The following is a 19369-nucleotide window of genomic DNA, read 5'->3' as shown; positions in this document are numbered from 1 at the left end:
TACACAAGGGGTACGAGCATTGATAGACACTGGGGCGGAGGCCTCTGATTCATGGTAATCCGACACGATTTAAAGGCAAACAGTTTACGATTACAGGTTTAGGGGGAAAGGAGACACCCGCAGTACAAACGCGAGTGGAGATGAAAATAGGCAATTTAAAGAGGCAGAAATTCCAAGTGTTGATTGTCCCGATACCTGAATATATAATTGGCTTTGACATTTTGGAAGGGCTAACCTTGGGACTTGGCGGTAAAACGTGCCAGTTTGGGGTGAGTGCATTAATTTGTACACCCATTACCGTGGGCAAATTGAAGATGCCCCCAGTGCAAGTGCCAGTGGCAACCAAGCGGGTAGCAATGAAACAATACCGCATTCCTGGGGGGCACAAGGAAATTTCGGACACCATTAAAGAGTACGTGGAGGCGGGTGTATTACGCCCTATTACCACCTCATGGAACAATCTACTTTGGCCTATTAAAAAGGGAGATGGGTCGTGGAGGATGACGGTGGATTACAGGGAGTTGAATAAACATACTCCTCCCTTAGTACCCGCAGTCCCAGATGCTATTACATTGATCGAAAATGTCCAAAAGTTTTAGGGGACTTGGTATGCAGTGATCGATTTAGCTAATGCATTTTTCTCCGTGCCAATTGCTGATGAGTGTCGAGAACAGTTTGCATTTACGTGGGGTGGACGTCAGTACACTTTCACGAGACTACCCATGGGGTACATGCGCAGCCCGACTATCTGTCACCGGCTGGTGGCAGAGCACTTAGACAAGATACCGTGCAAACCTGACATACAAATCTCTCATTACATTGATAATATTTTGATCCAAGGCAAGGATGAGCACAGTGTGCAAAGTCAGCTAGATGTCCTTATGGAAGGATTAAAAAAGGAAGGGTGGGAGATTAATCCAAGTAAAATTCAAGGTCCAGCTGAAACAGTAATATTTCTAGGGATTCAGTGGTACCATGGGCATCGAGAAATGGTGCCAAAAGCTCGACAGAAAATACTTGAATTCACCACTTCAACGAGCAAAAAGCAAGCTCAGCAGTTTATAGGACTGTTTGGCTTTTGGAGACAGCACATTCCGCAATTAGGGCAGATATTGGCCCCCCTCTGCAAAGTGACATGAAAGAAATATGAGTTTCAGTGGGGGAAAGAGCAGCAGAGAGCCTTTGAGATGGTGAAAGACACTGCAGCAGGTGCTTGATTTATGGCCCTTGAAGGAAGGCGAAGTGGAATTAAATGTGTCTGTGCAAAACAATTATGCTAATTGGAGTGTGTGGCAGAAACAAGACAGGAAATGTGTGCCATTAGGGTTTTGGAGTCATAAGTTGCCCGATGCTGGTAACTCATATACTCCGTTTGAGAAGCAATTGCTGGCATGTTATTGGGCTCTTGTTGATACCGAGCAGATGACGGTGGGTCATGATGTATTTATGCGACCTGAAATACCAATCATGCAGTGGGTACTGAGCTCTCCTAAAACGCATCGTATAGGACATGCTCAAGAAGCTAGCATAATTAAGTGGAAATGGTATATGCAAGACAGAGCCAAATCAGGAAAGGGTGGAGTGGCAAAATTACATGAGCAAGTAGCCAACATACCACCCTCAGATTACATACCACCAGAGGTGCCTGAAAAACGTGAGTCTCCCGTGAAATGGGGAGTCCCTTACAGTGATTTGAGCGTGGAGCAAACAGAGCATGCTTGGTTCACGGATGGTTCAGCCCGATACGTGGGAACTGAGCGGTACTGGAAAGCAGTGTTGTACAATCCGAAAACAAAAAAAGATGTTGACGACAGGGAAAGGGAAGAGCAGTCAGTTTGCAGAACATTACGCAGTTTACCAAGCGTTAAAACAGAGATCCCTGGTCAATGTTATGTGTACACAGATTCATGGTCAGTGGCGAATGGATTGGCAGTGTGGTTGCCAACTTGGCAAAAGAATGGATGGAAGATTCATTCAAAAGAGTTGTGGGGAAAAGAACTGTGGCAAGATATTGCAGAAATGTTGTTACAAAGTGAAGTCACTGTATATCATGTGGACGCGCATTGCGCCACAGATTCATTAGAACGTTGGTTTAATTCTGTTGCAGATGAACACACCAAGATTTCCTCAGTGGATGCAGAGGCTCGGGAAGATGATATGGAGGGTTTGGCCAAATGGGCCCCCTCAGAAATGTGGGCACGTTGGAGAAAAGGCTACTATCAGGTGGGCACAAGCTCGAGGCATCAGTCTTCCTTTAGAAGTAGTGAAAGCCATTATTTTGCAATGTCCCATGTGCCAACACCAATTACATAGACCGATACCTCAAATTGTTCGAGGCACATTGAGAAGAAGAAAATTACCAGGTCAAATTTGGCAGATTGATTATATCGGTCCTATGCCAATCAGCAGAGGTTGTCAGTATGCATGCACTATTGTGGATACCTACTCGGGATATTTGATGGTTTTGCCGTGCAAACGTGCAACCCAATTGAACACCATCAGGTTGTTAGATCAGATCATATTACATTATGGAGTGCCTTTGCAGATTCAAAGTGACAATGGGTCACATTTCAAAGGCAAATTAATCCAAGAATTTTGTCAGGAAAAGAGCATTGAGTGGATCTATCAGGTGCCCTTCCCATTCAGCTGCAGCAGTGCTAATTGAACGAATGAATGGGTTACTGAAAGAACAGTTGCGCAAATCTGGAGACAGCAGTTTGGCAGGCTGGCGTGATCGTGTGTTTGATGCGGTGCAAGTGTTAAACAATAGGCCTGTGTATGAACATGAAACTCCTTTGATGCGATTAATGACTCCTACTTTGCAGGTTCAACCCAATTCAGTCAGAGAAACACTATTATACTGGGAAATCACTCCAGGTTCTTTAGCTCCCCATCGAGCAACTCCAGAGTCAGCAGGGGTAGACTTGCATTCCAATGAAGAAATCAGATTAGATCCAAGAGGAATAGTTGTAATTGAAACAGGGATTGGAGTACAGATTCCCCCAGAGCATGTGGGATGGATTGCCCCTAGATCTGGCCAAGCATTGAAGGGAGTTCAAGTGTTGGGAGGGGTAATTGATGCTGATTGCCAAGGCGAGATTAAAGTCATCCTAATGAATAGTGGGGATCAATTGTTATCAATCCACAAGGGTGATCGAGTGGCCCAATTGATAGTCATTCCCATTGAATTGTCCATTATTAAGAAAGGGGAGCCTCCTACAGTGTTAACTACCCGTGGGGATCGCGGTTTTGGCTCTTCAGACAGTATTGTACCGGGTGCAAAGGTGTGGGTGGAAAAGCCGAGTAGCCCACCAGTGCCCGCAGATGTCATTGCGTCAGGCAAAGATCAAGTTGTTTTAGTTATGGAGCCTGGTAGAAAGAAATGGCAATATGTACCTGCAGGCAAATGTTACCTGAGAGAGTGATGTGCAACACTGATATCTCTTTTCTGGGTTTGCTTTGTAGATCCTGGGTCTGGTTGGTGTAACTGTGGCACTAAATGGACTCCATTTGGGCGAATTAAACGATCTGCTGTTACAACCGGAAAATGTCACATCTGTGCCAGTGATCAAGGGGATACTGATAGTGATGAATAATGTTGTCCCCAAGCAGCCCTATGCCAGTGCCGAAAAGCCCGCCAGACCGAAGACATGGATTCGTGAAATGTGACAAACACATGAGGAGCAAATGAAAACAACCTTGATGCCAGCCGTGATCGTAGGAAGACGGAAACACTTAGAATATGTGGATTTATCTGGCACAGCAAGTACTGAACATATCACACTTTTGTCTTACTGGTGTGCCCAATGCTGAAGCTTTATTGACTACGTGTTTAGTAGCGGTGCCGACGCCGGTTCTAGTTTTAAAGCATATCTTCGGCGTCACACAATGATTCTTTAGTTCAAGACTCAGAAATTAGACAATCTTTTTCAGTTTACGAATACAGTCGGTTCTGCCAAGAGACTGACAGAAAATGGAGAAATTTGACACGGGTTATCACTTACAATATCACTCAAGGTGATGTGTGTTACATTATGACGTGCAAAGCACAAGAAATTGGCAAATGCCGACAAATAGAGTTGACCAATCAGTGCAATAACACCATGTTCGAGAGTGGCGACTGTTCGCGAATGTCACGCAAATGCACCAGTGTAAATAATACTATGTCCTGCAATCATACAGTGATAACTGCTAGTCATTTGAATCATGTGAAACTTCCAACAGGATGGCTCTTTTCATGTGGTAACATTACCTATACTTATATTCCAGCTAACATTTCTGGAGGTCCATGTGCTTTAACTCGATTAGGACTAATGATGTTTCCTTTACACTCAGCGATAACTCAAGGTAAAACGTCAACTTTCGAATCTGTAGGGCTCTCTCCTGACTGCGATTCACATGTACATTTGTTATCAGAAGCTGAGGTGCTAGCATTAACCCTTTCATTAGTAGGTGTTTGGGGTTTAGCTGCTGGAGGTTACAAATCTTTGATGAAATTAGCGTGTTTAGTAGTTAAAAGTCTTAATCATACTTCGCAGGCTTTAGAAGAATTACTCCTTGATAGCCAAGTTATTAGAAAGGCAACTTTGCAGAACAGAGCTGCTGTTGATTACCTATTGCTAAAAACATAATTTAGGGTGTAATGCCTTTGAAGGTATGTGTTTCAATGTAAGTGACCACTCACGATCTATTGAAAGTCATATTCGAGGTTTGAGGGATCTCATTTCTCAAGTGTCTCAAGATCGTAATAGAAATTGGTGGGATTGGTTATTTTCATGGATACCTGATATTGGGGGTACACTACGTTCCATTTTTACTTGCATTTTTATTATATTGTCTATTATAATTGCTTGTTCCATTCAATGTATTTCCAATTTAGTCTTAACCTTTCGTAGGTTTCAGAGACCGGTTGCTGTGCCACCGGGATACGGAAGATAAATATCCAAAGGGTGGAATTGTTATGCTTGATTGCGCAATGCATTCTGGGAGCGCTCGGAGCCATGTTGGATATTTGCTTCATACCGCAGTGAAACGCTGCACACATTTTGCTGAGCGTTAGATTCACAGTGCTGAAACAAACATGCTTTTCCAAACCTGGTATGCGGTCAAGGCCATTTCTGCTGGGCAAGCCAACGTTGTTATGGTTTGCTACTGTTCTCCGTGGAGCGTGTTTTTAGAGAAGGGAGGCACTGCACTTCTTGGGGGGGGGGGAGCTCTCGATTAACCCAGCTGGCAACCGACGGCTGTTCCTCAACTGCGCAAGTGCAATTTCCAGAAGGTTCGAGAATGAACTCCCCTTTGTGGAGTGTGTATATATGCGGAAGCCCGGAGGGGGTCAGGTGAGACTTCAGCCAGAGAAGGACGCTTACGTCTGGCCTTCCTGTGAGCTGTGGTACTCTCGGCCTGGCTGTTCCCGGGGTCTTCCAGCCGCTTCTGGACAAGATGAGGAGTTCTGTTACGCTCACGGTGATGTATTTCTTTGACTTCTTGACTTCTTCTGTGATCTATGTCCTCATCATTTTTGTGAGTTATTTCTATGTATTTGTAATCTTTGAATAAATAGCCGTAAAGAGCTGATGATCTTCTAAAGAGTGCGTGGCTGTGAGTTATTGTGTCTGTCTGTTTATGGTTTGAAGTATTTGCTCTATAATTGCATTGGTGATTTATGGTTGTTCCGTGCACTTTTTGGGGAAGAGCAATACAGTGTGGGAATGACTAGAGCGTTATCTTTGAACAAATATCTGTCCTTGGTTCTCAGATTCCATGGATTCTTCCTTGAAATATCCTTCCAGAGCTCAGAGGATTGGGTTTGCATCCGGACTTCTTCCAAAAGACTGAGTGCTTGAGCTACAAAAATCGTGTGGGGAAACATCTTGGGATAGGCCCGATCTTCAATAGTTTCGTAATCAGGATGTCGAGATAAGGCGTCGGCAATTATGTTTTGTGATCCAGGAACATGACTGATGTGGAACTGGTACTGGGAAAAGAAGAAGGCCCAACGGGCCTGACGACTGTTCCTACACTCCAAGGATTGTAGAACTTGAAGGTTTCGATGGTCCGTGCTAACCTGGACTGGATGTCTAGCTCCCAGGAGTAGATGTCGCCATTCTGTGAAGGCTTGGCGGATGGCTAACAGTTCCTTTTCCAAGACGGAATAATGTGTCTCACTGGAGTCAGGGTTCGTGAAAGGTAAGCAATGTTGTGTTCCAACTTGTCCTCAAATTCTTGCTTCAAGACTGCTCCTATGGCGTAGTTAGAGGCATCCGTCTCCACTAGGAATGGCCGATTAATGTTGGGTTAGGATGGGGGCTTGAGTAAACTCTGTCTTTATGCGTTGGAATGCCTTGTCTTGAGGTGCAGACTAGAGAAAGGGAGTGTCTTTCTTCAAGGGAGCGATGATCGGTTCAACAATCTCAGACAAGGAGGGGATGAACTTTCGATAGAAATTGGCAAGCCCCAGGAAGGATTGAACTTGTTTCACGGAAGTGGGAGCCGGCCAAGATAGTATGGACTTTACCTTCGAATGATCCATACCAATTCCTTCTGGACTAAGGACAAATCCTAGATAATGAACAGAAGTAACGTGAAACAGGCATTTATCAGGTTTGGCTAGGAGTCTGTGTTCACGTAGTCGTTGTAAAACTGCCTTTACTTGCTCTTCATGCTTTAAAAGATCCTTGGAGTAAATCAAGATATCGTCCAGGTAGACGATGACGAAGAGCAACAGCATGTCAGATAACACCCTATCCATGAATCGTTGAAAGACTGCAGGGGCATTAGCAAGTCCAAAGGGCATGACCAGATATTCAAAGTGTCCAAAAGGTGTTCTAAAGGCTGTTTTCCATTTGTCTCCTTCCTTGATATGAATCAGATGATAGGCACCCCTGAGATCCAGTTTCGTGAAGATTACAGCACATCTCACCGCTTCCAAGATATCCGAGATCAAGGGTAAGGGGTAGCGGTCCTTGAGGGTGCATTGATTCAATCCACGATAATCGAGGCAAGGTCTAAGTTCCTTGGTGTCCTTCTTGGGAACAAAGAACAGCGAGGCTCCAGCTGGGATGTTCGATGGTCTTATGGTGCCATTTTCAAGGTTGGTATCCAAGTATTCTCGGGGGGCCTTTTCTTTCAGGTTTGGATAGGATAAACATCCTCCCAAAGGGAATCGCTGCTGAAGGCTCTGTGTCTATGGCGCAGTCTTCAGGTCTGTGAGGGGGTAGAGCCTGAACTATGGCAGTTAAAAACAGATCAGCATAACTTTGATAGGCCTTTGGGACCTGAATGATATTGGAAACCATGAGTGCCTCTTGTTGATCTGCTGGATTACTTTCAGACGATATCGAGGGGGGATCCGGGGATCTGCAACCAGGGCATGCCTAGTACCATCGGGTAGTGGGCTGATTTGATAATATCAAACTTGATCAATTCCTGGTGATGGTTTATTGAAAGTTGCATTTCCTTGGTCTGCAAGGATATGGGTCCTGAACTGAGGGGTCTTCCATCAATTGCCACCACAGGTTGCATTACACCCCGGACTTCATATGAAATGTGGTGCTTAAAGACCCAATCTTGATCAATGAATACTCCCATAGCCCCACAATCCACCAAGGCCAGGATGGGGTAGGTCTCCTTTGATAACGATAAGAAGGCTTGTAGAACCACTAGGTTGTTCTGTCCAGTAGAGTTCAAGGATGGAATAGATGTGGAGCAAACATCTCTCTCCAGACACCTTGCTCCATCTAGGATCGGGAGCTGGCGTTTCCACAAAGGCCGTGGAGGGGCTAGAGGACATTCTCTAACCAGGTGTTTATCCTATGCACAATACATGCACAAGCCTGTGTGGATCCTTCTCATCCTTTCTTGTGGGGAAATGGGTCCACGGAAGGCTCCTATTTGCATGGGTTCCGGGTCAGTGTCAGGGGTTGGAACAGGATCAGTTTTTACTGAAGTCTCAAGAGAACATTTCTTAAAGGGCATCTTGGTCTTTTTTCTCTCTGCCTTTCTTTCCTGGATACGAAAGTCTATCTGCATGGCTAAATCCATAAGAGCCTGGAATGAGCTAGATCAAGCCACTCTGGCTAATTCATCTTTTATATCCTCGTTTAAGCCCCTACGGAAGAATGTGAAACTTGCTTCTGAGGACCAATCTGCTTCCTTGGCCAATTGTTTGAATCTTGTGACATACGTTAGCATGTCCAGGGATCCTTGCCGAAAGTCAAGTAGGCGTTCCTGGGAATTATAAACCTGTTCTGGGTGGTCGAACATGGTTTTGAGAGCCTGTATGAATCCGTCATAATCATCTAGGAGGGCATCTCCAGAATTGACTTAGGGAGTAGCCCAAGTCAATGCATTTCCTGCGAGGTGTGAGATTATAAAGCCCACCTTTGCCCTGGAAGTTGAAAAATAATAGGGCTTAAAGGTAAAATGCACCAAACAGGAGTCCAGGAATACACAAAGGGATTTTGCAGACCCATCATACTTGTCTACAACACCACCCAGTAACACACTATTTTGTAGCAGAATCGCGAGACAAAACAAGTTGCCTTATTGCGGCATTCTCCACTTTGAAGTTCTGCACCTCGGTTGTTCTTGCATGCCACGCATGAGATCCTGGACGGCCTTTTCCATATCGGTTTCAATATCGGTCGTTCGGCGTCTCAAACTGTCATGAATCTCCCCCCCGTCTCACCTGAGATCGCTTCTTGCAGGGATCTGCGGGAAGATTCTTCTTGCGGGCGGATCGGGTTTTGTATAGGCCGGCACGAGTCTCTTCCGTCTCCAGCGTGCGTTCAGCGTTCCAGGATACTCGCGGGTTCAGCACATCCAGGAAGGAAGAAGCGGTCACAGGGATAAGTGGATTCCAGGAACAGGGTGTAAAGGAGTGGGAATAAGGGTCCAGGAACTTGGATAACAGAAGGGTTCGCCAAGCTGTGAAGTATACGTCTAGTCACTACCTGTTGATAGCGTTGAGACGCGCGGGGGCGTGGCATATTTATGGGACGTACTACGTCCGCCGTGAAGGCTGGTGCGAGGCGTGTCACGTAATAAGGCCATGTTGGGAGAAACAATGAATGCAAGCCCCGCCGCGATAAGGACCAGGAAGTCCAGAAGGGGCGCGTTCTGTGGGTCATGACAGCTCCTTCCTCATGCAGCTGGCACATGAAGTGACCCTGGCTGGTCACCTTGGTATCAATAGAACCAAGCAAAGGTTATCATGTATTTCTACTGGCCCAAGATGGGGGTGCAAGTAGAAAGTCACTGCAGGAGTTGTGCCACCTGCCAGTTATCTGGCAAGAGTGGCTCAACAAACCAAGCTCCACTGGTACCACTCCCAGTTGTGGTGGTACTATTTGAGAGGGTATGGATCGACATTGTTGGTCCCCTTGACCCCCAAACATCCTCAGGCAATAGGTTTATCCTGGTGCTGGTCGACCATGCAACCAGGTATCCTGAGGCCATCCCATTGAAGACTGACTGCCAGGTCAGTTGCAAAAGCTTTACTTGGAAGATTTACTAGGGTTGGCTTCCCTAAAGAAGTTGTGTCCGATAGGGGCAACAACTTTATGTCAACGTATATGCAGGCCACGTGGAAGGAATGTGGTATCACCTATACGTTTTGATCTGCATATCACCAATAATCCAATGGTCTAGTTGAAAGGTTTAACAGAACCTTAAAAAACATGATTGGTGCTCTGGAAGAACCCCAAAGAAGAAAATGGGATCTTCTATTACCATGCTTACTGTTTGCCTACAGAGAGATGGCACAGCAGGGTGTTGGCTTCAGCCCCTTCAAGCTTCTGTTTGGTCATCCTTTAAGGGGACCCTTGGCCATAGTCAAGGAGGGATGGGAGATGCCTACTCCCCCCATTACTACCAATGTCGTAGACTATGTGCTATGGCTCAGAAAAAGGATGGTACTCCTGATTGGTCTGGCTAGTGAAAAGTTGAAGGCAGGGCAAGCACTGGTGAAACATTGGTTTGACCAGAAGGCTTCCCTCATCAATTTCACACCTGGTCAGCAAGTCCTGATCATGAATCCTATAAAACCTAGAACTTTACAGGACAAATGGTCGGGCCCTTAAACAGTGGTGGAGTCACTGGGTGAAGTCAACTATTTAGTGGACCTTGGAAGGGCTGGACAGGCTCCAAGTGTTCCATGTAAGTAGGCTGAAGGCTTTCATCCCAAGAGTTGAAATCACTGCACTGCTGCAGGCTTCAGATGTTGAGGATGAGGAGTCGGAACATTTCCCTGACCTGTTCTAGGGCGTCCTTCAGACAGCTCCATTGAGGGTGTCCAAGTGGCCCCTCACCTGACTGCTGGTCAACAAGCAGAGGTGAAAGGTTTGCAGAGGCACTTTTCCCCCTTGTTCTCACAGTCTCCTGGTTTGACACCTTGGTGCAAACATGACATTGACACAGGAGACCGTGTTCCTACCAAAAGTAGGGAATACAGGATGTCAGACAAAGTAAGGTCTTATATTAAGACAGGGGTTAACAAAATGTTGGATCCTGGGGTGATTGGACCCTTCAGTAGTCCTTGGTCCAGCCTGTGGTTTTGGATCCAAAGGCAGATACCTCTGAGTTGAGGTTCTGTGTGGATTACAGGGCTCTGAATGCCGTCATCAAGACAGATGCACACCCCTTGCCTAGAACAGATGAGCTGGTGGATACTTTGGGTGCCTCCAAAAACCTCAGCACATTTGACCTCACTGCCGGCTATTGGCAAATAGCTCTAAGACAGCTTTCTCAACACCAGAGGGTCTTTACCAGTTCAGGGTAATGCCTTTTGGGTTGAACAATGCCCCTGCCACTTTCCAGAGGCTTGTGAACCATGTGCTTAATGGGTTGGATGAGTTCTGTCTCGCATATATAGCTGATAGAGCAGTTTTTAGTGCCACCTGGGCAGACCATGTGAGACACCTTAGGATTGTGTTGCAGGCTCTTCAGAAGGCCCACTTCACCATAAAGGCCACTAAGTGCCAGACTGGACAAGGATCAGTGGTCTACCTTGGACATGAAGTAGGTGGAGGGAAGATACAGCCTCTACCCAGTAAAGTACAAGCAGTACATGACTGGCCTACCCCCACTACCCAGACCCAAATGATAGCCTTTTTAGGACTCACTGGGTACTACAGGAATTTCATGGCAGACTATGGCACCATAGCTGCCCCTCTGACTGCTCTCACAACTCCTAAGAAACCCAAGAAGGTAACTTGGTCTGAAGAGTGTGAGAAGGCCTTCAATGGCTTAACAGACTCCTTGTGCCAGGCCCCTGTTCTCAGGGCCCCGATTACCAAAGACATTTTATTGTGCAGACAAATGCCTCCGACACTGGGATAGGAGCTGTACTATCACAAGTAGATGAAAAGGGTAAGGAACACCCTATTGGCTTCATTAGTCAGTTTAAGGACAGAGCTCACATGGTCCCCAGTAGAGAAATAATATTTCTCCGTTGTGTGGGCCCTAAGGAAGCTGAGGCCCTACCTCTATGGGACCCACTTCTCTGGGCAAACTGACCATAAGCCCTTAAGTGGCTAATGAACATGAAGCGAGAGAATCCAAAGTTGCTCAGGTAGTCCATAAGTCTGCAAGGCTTTGACTTCACTATTGAGCACAGGCCAGGTGTCCAACCTAGCAATGCTGATGGGTTGTCCAGAAGGTTTTACTGACCTGAACATGACTCATCCAGGGGTGGATTAATTCCCCATGTCCTTGGTCTGGGAGGGCCGAGTGTTAAGAAAGATTTCCATTTTATGGGTAATTTTCCCTCCAGTTGTGTACCCCCCCCCAACCTTTTGCTAATTTTGCACCCCATAGTCTGACTTTGCCAGAGGAGCACAGCCTTCTGCTGCACTCCTCTGGGCCTTTCGCTCACTTCTTATGGGGAAACTAACATGCCCTTAAGACAGTCAGTACTGGGAGACTTCGTTTCCCCTAGTCCTTTCCAATGTTGCAACATGTAACAAGTGTACAATTTACCTTCCAGTACAGTGCACTTGGGTCTATTAGTCATTTCCAAAGGCCCTAGGATACTCTCGAAGGATTTTTTTAGGAGATGTGTGGATGTGCCTTGGACAGGGCTGGTGGCAGCTTATCATTTAGTATCTTTTTAACCCTTTCCTGCCAGGTAAACCGAGATTACCGCGTTTGGCACGAATAGGTTGCCTGGCTCCAAAATGGCCATGCCATGGGGTTATTTGTCCTGTCCTTTGGCCATCTTGCCCCTTCGCCTTGTCAAGCCGACCCGGCTCAGTCCTTATTTGGGCATGCATTCTCCCGCGAAACGTCAAGCTTTCACAGGCTTCTGCATGCCTTGTGTGTGTGCCTCAAGGAGTGGGCTGGAACTTCTAGTTCCAATACACATCCTGGCTGCCAGAGAGTCTGGAGTGCTGTGAATGCCTGGGACCACTGTGGTCCGCGATTGGTCCACGTATGGTATGCCTGTATGTGAGCAGATCTCCCATTGGGTCCTCTTCGTTTTCGGCGCGAAGGAGATTCTGGATAAAAGAAGGCCCCCAAACACCCATACTATGTCGATCTCTGGAGTTCTCACTGAACGAAGGATATGATCCAAGTATCCTGAAACTAAGAAGCCGAGTCGAGGAACCGCTGGTGAGACGCTGGAAGGTTTGGCACGCTGAGCCCGCTGTCATCCCGTGGGACCCCTCTGCATCTGGTCGTCCTAGAAGGTCTGCGAAGATGCTGCGACCCATTGGAATAGTGGGGCCAACTATTCTCGACACCTTCATCAAAACCTGCAAGTAATCCTTCTCGGAAGTGTCCCTCGGCCAACCAGTGGGCTGACCAGCTTACGCAGACTCTTTGCCCCGATACCGCCGGCGTTTGGAGGATGCCCTCGAAACTTGGTATATCGTTAGCTATGTGTTCACGGCACCGTCACACCGAATTTCGTACACTTGGCGATCCCAGGTCTGAAGTGAGACGAGTGCACCCGAACCGGAGCATACGTGTTTACTGTGTTGCCCAGCCGTGGTGACAAACTTTACAGGTGCGCTGCATTTGTGAGCCTCTTGTCCCTGAAGCCTGCTGCAGTGAAACAGGCCTGATCCATCCACCAGGAGCTGAGAAATAGCCACTGTCCCGTTTGGGAATCATCGCTGTATCTTCGCCGCTGAAAGCGGCAGAGCCGTCAAATTGCCGCACTTGAACCTGCAACCGAAGTGGACTCGACTGCTGAAGTTTGGTCCGGAGTGTGCCGGGGTCGGTGGGTAATCGCAACCCTAACCGGTGACCCCTAGCGCCTCCATCAAATTGTACGCACGAGTGACCCCTGGGGCCCCTCTCCTTTCCATTGCTAGTGCGAATTAGCGAACTATTCCGAACCAGGTCAGAGTTCAGAAATCCATCTTAAATCAATCAACACAGAGGTCAGATGCGTAGTGTGCAAATTCTTAAAGAAAATGAACTCTTGAATATGCAGAGAGCAGACTCTCCGCATTGCGCAGCTGGGGAACCTTCCCTTAGTATCCAAGAGTACTGAGACGGGAGAAGTGTCTCCGCACGGCACAACTGCTCATAAGAACAGGGTCTCTTTCATATGACTGATGTAAGGGCATGCATTTTGAATGAAAGCCAGCCCATTCATTTGTATCTGTTTCCAGAAATGTTGTTTGCATTAAAGACAACAAAGACTAAAAAAGGCAGATACGAGGAGTTTCAGAAGGTCTATACCGTTGTCTCAAAAAACTTACCAAAGCATTATATTTAAGTTTGTGTTATGGACCATATTCATGTTTACAGTTAGTTATTAGGGACAGTTAAGTTAGTCTTCTAAGAATGAATTATTCTATAATGCATTTTCTGAACAAGTCCTTGGAGTGACAGATAAGTCTTAGAGTCCTAGTGAGACATGAACGAATACTAGGATGTAGGGAATCTGAACAGACTAGAAAAATCCTAATCCAACCAAGTGAATATAATATATATCTATCCTCTCAGCATTTGGTGGAGGCGCACAGGCAAATCAGGGGATATCTAGGGGGATAACGGCTGCGTTAATTCAGAAGCAGCCTTTCCTTAACTATGATCTTTCTTCTCGTCCCTGCAGAAGTCCCACACAGATTTGAACAATTGCACCCACTTCCCCAAAACCCCTGGGGTGTGTTAGCATCAGCTGTTTAACTATTCAGCTGTAGATGGAACACTGGAGTGGGTCTGTAGGCTTCAGCAGCAGCTCCCGTGGATCAGCAGTACCTTACAGCACGAAAAGCCCACGTAATTAAAATTCAACCTGAGCAGTCATGGACCCCACAGAGATCCCAATGGGTTCTCTGGGAGAAATTATCAGGGATTTAAGGGAGGCGATGAGGGTAGCTCACAAGAGAATGTGAAACTGAACCAGAAACTGTTGAATGTCAAGGGCTCATTTACAAGAGACAACTAAACCTCCATCACTTGAGCGTGATGCCGGCTAAGGACCCCCAGAGTTAGTTAGGGAGGACTTGAGCACGCCATTGAGCACAAATAAAGGGGCAGTAGCATTTAAGAGATCTTTTCTGGTATTAGTTCAGTTGACTTCCCCTGAGCAATTTGAGGGGGACTAAAATAAATAAATAAATAAATAAATAAGAGTCCAAACCTTCATGACAGTGCATTTTTCATGCAAACTGAAGGCTCCTCACGGAAGCAGCTAAGGTAGCTTTTGTGTGGTCTTATTTATCAGGTGAGGCAGAAACTTGGTTGGTTAGCTTGATGGGAAGAGAAGTCTTAAAGGATTATACACAATTAAAGGAGGAGTTTAAGAAAATGTTTAATAGACTGCAGGTTTTGCTGGAGGTGGTTGGTGAGTTGATTGAACTTAAATATGGCAACAGGGATTTAGTGAATTATATGGCTCAATTGAATTAATTCGTTATGGAAAGATGGAGGAGAGATGAAAAGGAAGTGTACTTGTTTTAACGGCAGTTGAGGGAGGAATTATAGGATGCATGATCGGTGGTCGTGGATCGCCCGTACCTCTTGCTAAGCCTTAATCGAATTCGTCCTGCAGGTGGATTTCCAGTCGGTAGAAAGAAAAGCAGAGCACAGAAGGGGTATTGTGGAGTGAGAAAATATTTTCAGGGAGAGATGCTAAGGGTAGAAAAAGGGAACAGGGATCCCAGATTAAGAGGTCTAGAACAGGTAGGAAAGGCCCAAGGTTCAGTCTCCCAATAGGAGAAATACAGACATCGCCTCAACAATCTCGGTTTGCATAGTGGCAAGGGAGAACATTTTCTAGGAAATTGTCCATTCACTCTTTGAAGATTCCAGTCTAACTCCCAGAACAGAGTAAGTGTCCACTCTTATTTACTTACTTATTTCATTTATAAAGCGCACAAACAACCCAGAGGCATTGAGGCGCTGTTGCAGGTACAAGTCAATGAAACATAGTTTGTCATACAGTTAGAAAAATTACACCAAAGTCAAGGAGGCAGAATGTGTCATACAGTTAGTGGGAATTACATCAGTGATGAGAACAGTAGATCAATTACAAAGAAAAGTAGTAGTATGCATGTAGGTGAGCAGAGTACAGTTAACATGTACATGTCTGGGGGATTGAGTGGGAGGAGCTGGGGTTTGAGTGCTTTGCAGAATTTCCAAAGATTTCTCAGTTCTAGGGGGGGGGTGGGGGAGGATTGTTCTAAAGTTTTGCAGCAATGTAGGGGAAGCACCTCTTGACTTTGGGCACGACTAGGCGGTCAGTATAGGGAAACCCGGTGGGAATGGAGGAAGGTGCCTTGGTGATTATATGTGTGAGGTACGGGGGAGCTCTGTTGAATAAGCATTTGTGGGTGATGGAGAAAGTTTTTAATCTGATGCGCTCCTGTATGGGGAGCCAATGTGCTTCTCTTCTAGCTTTAGAGATGTGTTCTCTTTTTGGGATGTGGAGGGCTGCTCTCAGAGCGTTTTGTACCACTTGTAATCTTTGTATATTTCTCGCTGAGGTGCGTGTGAAGAGGACATTACAGTAGTCGATCTAGGAGCCAATGATCACGCAGGCTATTGTGAGGCAATTTTCTTTGGTGAGGAAGGATCTGGCAGCGTTCAGGACCTTACTGGAATAGGCTGCTGGGAGGCAATGGTGCTTACTTGCCTGGACATGATAAGAGGCATCATGGTAGACTCCTAAGGTCTTCACGGTTGATGAGACAGGAATTGTGCAGTTGTCTATCTTGTAGGCAGAGTACTGTTTGTCCAGGGATTGCAGGGCATTTGGAAGGCCAACAATTAGAATGTCCATTTTATCGCTGTTAAGACAAAGGTGGTTGGCTGCCATCCAAGACTCTATGATCGAGTAGATATTGTTGAGGAGGTAGAGTCGGTTGTGTAATTGCCCGATAGAGGGATCAAGATTTGAGTGTCATCGGCATAGTTGGTGTAAGCTATGCCTAATGAGTAAAGGATGTTGGAGAGGCCTGGTTAAGATATTGTAGAGAGTTGGTGCGATGCAGGACCCCTGTGGTACACCGCAGGTGATTGGAGACTGCGAGGTGTGTGCAATCTCTGAGAAGACCCTCATGACCCTCCCTTCCAGAAAGGATGCAATCCAAGCAGTGGCAGGTGGGGAGAAGTTGGCGTGTGTGGTGACACAGGATTTGGTGGTGGACCAGGTCGAATGCCGCAGAAAGGTCTAGGAGGAGCAAAGCAGAGTTTCCTTCACCTCTGATCTCATCAAGTTGATTCCTTAGATCGAGATGGGCCAATTCAGTCCCATGGCATGGGTGGAAACCAGATTGACGGATGCCTAGAATTTGGTTGTCTTCCAGGAAGTGCTGAGCCTGCAGATAAGCTGCGCGGTCTAGGATTTTCAATAAGAAGGGGACTGTGGCGACTGGCCTATAATTTGATAGAATTGTAGGGTCAATGGTGGATTCTTTTTAAGAGAAGGAGGACCCGTGCTTCTTTGAGACTGACCGATAGTCTTAGCGAAGGATGCATTTATGAAGGCGGCGATGACTGAGGCTAGCATGTCAGCGCAGTCTTGAGTAGCAGGGCAGATGTTGCCTTTACATTTGGAGTGTTTTAAACTATTAATCAATTTAAGGACTTGACTTTCAGAGAGATCTGTGAAATAAAACTGTGTGGAGGGTGTGGTGAGGGGGAGGGGAGAGGGGAGAGGGGCGGTCTTCAGAACCCGTTCCACACATCAATATATCATTGTATTTTGAGGGAAGTATGAAAGGGAGTGCACCAGTGGTCATTGATTCAGGGGCTATAGGAAATGTCATGGATTGGGGAATAGCCAAGGCTTTAGGGATCCCCTTTGTGCAAAAGAAACTGGTAGAGAAAATGCAGGCTGTAGATTCTTTTTTTTTTTTAAATTAAATTCACGGTCCAATTACACATGAAATAGTCACTTTGGGATTGGTCATTGCGGGAAATCGGTTGTTTTTCACCTCATTGATGATCCGACATAATCCAGGAATCGAGTAGACGAGTGGTAGTTTAAATCTACATTTTCTAATTACCATTGCCTGGGAATCCAGGTTTTAAGTGGTCAATTTCTGGAAGAGGTGAAGAGTCTAGCACAAGGTGTGTAGTCTCATTCCATTGGAGGCGAGCTGCCAGTGTGTCAGAGTTCTAGGGTTTTTTTGATGAGGCAGAGGCTGGGGAGCTTCCTCTGCAGCGGTCATACAATTGTAAGATAGATTTAGAGGCAGGTGCTGTGCTGCTCTCTAGTAGAGTTTATGCTCTTATAGAGAAGGAGAACAAATATCTTAAAGAATATCTCAGAGAATATGCAAATCTAACCAGAGTGAATTTCATACGTAGACAGTAGAATTTAGGTTTTGCGATTTCCCCTAGAGGTCTGGCAATTTATTCCAAGAAAGTCCAGGCTGTTAAGGAATGGCCTTCTCAAACTAAGGTTAAGGAGGTACAATGTTTCCTAGGCTTTGCCAACTTTTATAGAGGATTTATTGAAGGATCTTCTCAAGTGCTCACACCTATCACTAGACTACTTACGAAAGGAGTCAAATGTGTTTGGAGTTCGGAAGCTGAGAAGGGAATCCAATAACTAAAGATTGCTTCACCTCGGACCCTTACGGTTGCACCCAGAGCCATCAAAAACTTTTTTTGTAGAAGCCATCTGCATTCATAGAATGGTGACACTGCCTGATGGTGGCGGGACATACTGCCTGTTAACAGATCATCGAAACCTACTCTTCCTCAAGTCTGCTAAGATTCTCACGCCAAGACAGCTGTGTTGGCCCCCGTTTTATTTGCAGATTATGATTTTGTGGTGACATTCAAACCTGGTAAGACTGAATGGTAAAGCAGACACCTTGTCGTGCCAATTCCCTGGAAATGAATATGCAAAAGAACAGAGTACCAAGCCCTTCATTGCAGAGGAAAGTTTTGTTTCAGCCAATTTATATCGAAAGGGAGAGTTGCTTCCAGAAGTAGGGCAGAGCATGACAAAAGAACAAAATGGAGAATTGGGCCCATCTAGATCCAGTTCGGACATTAAGGGAAGTAGTTTCTACCTACTGAGAAGCTTTGTGAGAGAGTGCTAAGACCTTGGAATTGTTTCGAAGAGAATTTCGGCAGACTACCAGATCATCAGATACGCTCCATTTTGTTAAAATCTGTGAAGTGTGTGCCCGAGCTAAGAGTGGTGGGGAAGCCGGCTGGATTTTTGGAACCACTACCCATTCCAACAGATTGTATACGAATTGTTCGTTTTACAACTGACCGAATTGTGAAGGATATATATATATATATATATATATATATATATATATATATATATATATATATATATATATATATATATATATATTATATATATATATAGTCAATTGTGAAAAGGTCAACCCTTTAAATTCAGTCAATTGTTCATTCGAACAATTGTAAACGAATAATTTGGGTAATACCTTCCAACACGCCCTTAGCATACGGTCTTTCAATCAAGGATGTTCAACCGTATTAGTGGTGGTATATGTGTTAACCAAGGATGGAAATTTCATTCCAATGAATGGGAAGGTTTCTGCTCATCGACTAGCCCAGGGCTTTTACAGGGAGTGCTTAGGTTGCATGGTTTACCAAGTCAAGTTGTTTCAGACAGGGGGCCACAGTTCGTGTCTACATTTTGGAGAACATTTTGTAAGGAATTGGGGGCGAAAGTGCAATTGTACTCTGGTTATCTCCCTGAAACAAATGAGCAAGTGGAACGGGTCAATCAAGAGTTAAGAAGTATCTCAGGTGTTACCTTCAAACTGGCAATAGTTGGGTAGATGGGATTTGGTTTGCAGAATTTACATATAATAAATCGGCGAAGGACTCAACTTAAATGTCTTTCTTTTGCAACCATGCTTTTTATCCTTGCTTCCTGTGAGAACAGGTCACAGAGGACTCCTTGAATCCAGCA

At 45.6% G+C, this 19369-nt stretch overlaps 1 protein-coding gene across 4 annotated transcripts in view; it reads right to left on the bottom strand.

Moving 5' to 3' along the window:
- BCL2L12 (BCL2 like 12) overlaps positions 1-19369 on the bottom strand; it is a 513616-nt gene that overhangs the window by 115490 nt on the left and 378757 nt on the right. The gene's annotated exons all lie outside the window — the stretch shown is intronic.

This window comes from Ambystoma mexicanum, chromosome 1p, assembly GCF_040938575.1.
Source record: "Ambystoma mexicanum isolate Mex_15411 chromosome 1p, UKY_AmexF1_1, whole genome shotgun sequence".
Taxonomy (NCBI): domain Eukaryota; kingdom Metazoa; phylum Chordata; class Amphibia; order Caudata; family Ambystomatidae; genus Ambystoma; species Ambystoma mexicanum.
Note: the sequence above shows the minus strand (reverse complement) of the source record. Positions and strands in the feature narration are given on the sequence as shown.